Below are 4,758 nucleotides of genomic sequence, written 5' to 3' on the forward strand. Positions count from 1 at the left end.
TGTAAATCTGCTGAATATGCAAATGGTTCCATAACTTCATTCCTTATTTCCTCTTTACTGCTTAAGCTTTAACCCTTTCCTATACCAACTGTATGCGCGTGTGTGTGTGTGTATGTGTATGTTAGACCAGTTTAAGTGTGTATGTGTATTTTAGACCAGTTTAAGTGTTTATGTAGTATGTTAGACTAGTTTAAGTGTTTATGTAGTTAATAAAGTCTTACTTGTATCACACTTGACGTTGTTCATTGTTTGCTCATAACTGGAGTCACTTAATCATGCAGATTTATGCTACAAGCTCTGTGTAGAATTGTACAGTAAGAAAGTTATTTCCCTTAACCAGGAAATTAACGTTCTTAGAATTGACAGACAGTTGACCCTGAGAGGTCAAGTAAATATCTACAGCGGATCTAAATATTTATAATTAATTATAACTAGTTATGATTAATTATTCATATTTCCCCATGAGCTGATTCGCTACAGCACCCTCTCCTCGGGAGGATAATGAAGTTTTAAACTCACACTCAAGCAAGCAGGAACTAATGAGCAGTACAGACACACACAGCCCTCCTCAGCCTCAAACTTTACATTCATACCACTACCCAGATCTCACCTGAACATCTATAAATAAACGAGAAGATCCTCTGATGCTCAGCGGCCTTGGTTAAACTCATTTTGTGCACAAAAATATCTTAAAACCTTGCAATTAATTATTTTAATAGCATAATTTGTGTTATGTTGAATAAAATCAGACATTTTCCATCACATCTATCTATCTTTGTCTGAAGAAAATGTTAGAGATGCTTGCCCATGACTCTATGTTATAGGGTGTTCTGCCAGGGCAGGCTTTGCTTTATATGGTTGCTAGGGTGCTCTGGGTTGTTGCTAGGCCACGCAAGGGTTCTTTGAATGGTTCCTAGGAGGCTTAATGGTTCAAGCCAAAAAGTCCCCCAAATTTGATATTCTGGTTTGTAATATTAGATGGACTCTATTAAAATTACACTAATGTTGAAAAGTTTGGGGTCTGCAGCAAAAATGTGTTTGAAAAATCTCTTATGCTCACAAGGATGCTTTTATTTGATCAAAAATACAGTAAAAACCATAATATTATGGAAATATTATTAGTTTTTTTTAAAGTTATCTATTTTAATATATTTTTAAAATGTAATTTATTCCTGTGACGCAAAGCTGAATTTTCAGCAGTCATTTCTCCAATCTTCAGTGTCACGTGATCCTTCAGAAATCATTATAGTATGCTGATTTGATGCTTAAGAAACCTTTCTTATTAGTATAAAGTGTTGAAAATGGTTGTGCTGATAAATATTTTTGTGGAAACTGAGATTTTCTTTTTCAGAATTAAAGAGAATGTTCAAATGAACAGTATTAGAATTTTTTTTTTTTTATTAATTTAAGTCTTTTCTGTCACTTTTGATGTCTTCATATAAATGTTTTTATTAATCTTAATTAAAAAAAAAAAAAACGTATTGACCTGAAAATTTGGAATGATACAGTAGCATAGATTTTAGTAATTGCATAGTAAAGAAAAATAATATATTTAAATTATGTAGAATCACTGCAGTAATCAGAGTAATAAAAACTTCACAGAGCAGGTCATGGGGGCTAACAAATTGAGATCATGTGACCTGTCAAATACTACTCAGACTACTTTATCTTGGTAACCCCCCAATCATCTGACAGTTCAACTCCTTCAGTAAATGATTTATGGCTCACTATGAACAGACCATTTCTAAATTGTTAATGATCCATTCGCAGTTTCACACTAATATTCCACAATGTTGCATCTGCACCACTTCACTGGCAATGTAAATCCAAGCCTACATAACAAACAAAATTGACTGAGTGCACATTTAATTATTATATGGATAGCCTGAATAAATGAAGCACTATTAAATGACAAAGCTATATTAATGGTGACTCGCAAACTGACTATAATGGAAAATCCTGGAGGAAATGCTGGAGAGATGCATCAGTCAGTGCTGTCGAGATACAGATAAGACAAGGTATGAGTTCATCCTGCAACTGAGTAAATGAACTTAGTAACTACAGATGGGCTGACAGTGATAATGCTCAAAATGGCCAGGCAGAGGAAAAACAGAGGAAATGTAATTCAAAGTCTCATTTTGTCCCCTAGGAAAACAATGGGAAGATATGAGACTGCCAAAAGCAAGCAATCACAGTGTGTGTGTGTGAGAGAGAGAGAGAGAGAGAGAGAGAGAGAGAGAGAGAGAGAAAGAGACATCCCAGGACAGGGAGAGATGGGCAACATCTCGATCAATAAACTTTAATTGCATTCAGTGGAAGAAATGACCCACGTCACTATGCTCATCACTAATGCCTTTCATCCTTTTCTTATCTTATCTCCATCACATGACCCCTGATCACCAATCAGGGCCCACAGCAGCTGGGTAAATGTAAATGGATAATACAAGACAGGCAAGTTTTTTCAAACTGTAAACATGAACAAATGTAGAAGAGGCTCTGTTTTTATACATTTTTATAAAGGAGTGATCTGACACAATCAACATAGGCTCTCTCCACTCCACGTATCCTCACAAGAAATACACTCTTATAAGCATTAGTAGGCTATACATAGTACAGATTAATATTGGGGTAAAAATAGACATTAAAAAAATCAGTTAACTATTAACTGATTTTAATTATAACTATAACAATTGAATAACAACTGAATAAAACATTATTGAATCAGTTGTAAGAATATTAATTTTATTTATGTGTTCACTACCATTTAAAATTTTGTGGTAAGTATTTTTTTTATTTTTTTTTAAGAAATTAAGACTTTTATTCAGGAAGGATGCATTAAATTGTTCATAAGTGACAGTAAAGATTTTCCATTCATACATCCTATGGATGCTGAAAATGTTATATTGTTAAAAAAAAATCCATAGCTGTTGAAAAAATTCCGCTTTTATTTTCAGCTTTTCCATCACAGGAATAAATGACATTTTAAAGTATATTAAAACAGAAAACAGTTGTTTTTGTAATAATATTTCACAATATTACAGTACTGTACTGATCAAATAAATGCAGCCTTGGAAACCATGAGAATTCTTAAACATTTCTCTGACTCTGTTTTTTCCACCCATTGAGCTCATCGCAATGCATTATGGGATTGTGTCCTCCATAAAGGATACATGTGACACAGCTTTAGATTTTGGCTGAGTTTTAGAAGGCAAGTATAATTAAGATGCCTACTTTCTAGAGCAGTGCCTATGATAGCTCAAATGTTAACTAGTTGTTGGAACAGAGCAAAAGTGTGACCGTAAGAAATGTAAAGATCTAGAAAAAAGACACATGCATGCATAAAAAGTAATACCAGAACAATATTCCTCAGAGGAGGCTGAAGGACAGTAAATAATATCACCTACAACCTTCCTTGGAAGGAAAAAAACTTGGCTGAACCACCTATCCCAGAAAATCTAATGTCAGTTGTGAAATAATGATAACAAACTAAAGCAGAGAACCACTAAGAGGTGAGACAGAGCTAAATAAGATTTTACAAGGGGAAAAAGGCAAGATTATAGCAGAAACTCAAGTCTCATGGAAGAAAGCCTCTCAACCTGGTCGTGTCTTTTTGTTTTCATAGTAAACAGAGAGTAAAAGAAAGCGATGAATGATCTTCTCTTCCCCTCGGATCCTCACTATTAATACATGTGCATCTCTAATGGAGATAAATGTAGACCAGTAAAAGAACAGGGGGGTAAAACAGAGAGAGACAGTGGGAAAAAGAGACGTATAAAGGGGGGCTGGGTGGAAATAGAGAAGGATGAAAGATGGATGGAGGGAATTAGTTGTTGAGGGAGTGACAGAGAGAAACATTGCTGTGGAGGTGGAAAAACACAAGTATCTCCATCTAACACCATGAAAGATAAATGACAAAACAGCATGTGCAATAGATGTGCTCTATATCAGGTGCGTCGCTTGACCTCTGCTGAAGTGGCACAAGAGTATAGACAATCCATTCACTTTGACTCTATTGCTTATGGGTAATTAATAGACTAGAGTAGCTATAATAAATGACAACGTTATTAAAATGACATTAAAACGAATTTTTTTGATATAAACTATATAACTTATAAACTATAAATATATTACAGACTTTGAATTACATTATAGTAATTTTACATTATATAAACTATATGTCAAAAAATGTATATATATGAAAAATATTATTTTAGTTACATAAAACTATTTATGTAATTACATATAATTACATTTGTTTCATTTTCAATGTCCCTCCTCTCAATATAAAGACATACAGTACAGGCTGCATAAACCATATTAATATTTTTACACTTCACGCCACCAAAATCTCCATATGGGGAAACAATTCAAATAGGTCTATGGACACAGGAACTAAAAAGTCCTTAATCTTAGAAGAGTCAGTAATTGGAGTTACAGACGTAGAGGGAAACTATTCAAATACGAGTAGAGCACAGGAAAATGGATTACAATAATACTGGCCAGGCAATTTGATTTCTATGAGCTGAGTTACACTGTGGCCTAATTACTCAGAATGCCCAGGGCTCAGTTCTGGCCCAGTCCCCTTTACCTGGAACAGGTAACAAAGCTGGCACTCTGTAGCTAGACATAGAAGGGAAAAAAAAACAGATAGTGCTAATGGCCTGTTGTCAGCATAAAGAGCTAAGGCAGGCCTAGCGCATGCACCTATATTGCAAGATTGGAAATTCACTGCAGAGTTATAAGGTGAGTAGTCTAGTA

This window comes from Sinocyclocheilus anshuiensis, unplaced genomic scaffold, assembly GCF_001515605.1.
Source record: "Sinocyclocheilus anshuiensis isolate Anshui unplaced genomic scaffold, SAMN03320099.WGS_v1.1 scaffold960, whole genome shotgun sequence".
Taxonomy (NCBI): domain Eukaryota; kingdom Metazoa; phylum Chordata; class Actinopteri; order Cypriniformes; family Cyprinidae; genus Sinocyclocheilus; species Sinocyclocheilus anshuiensis.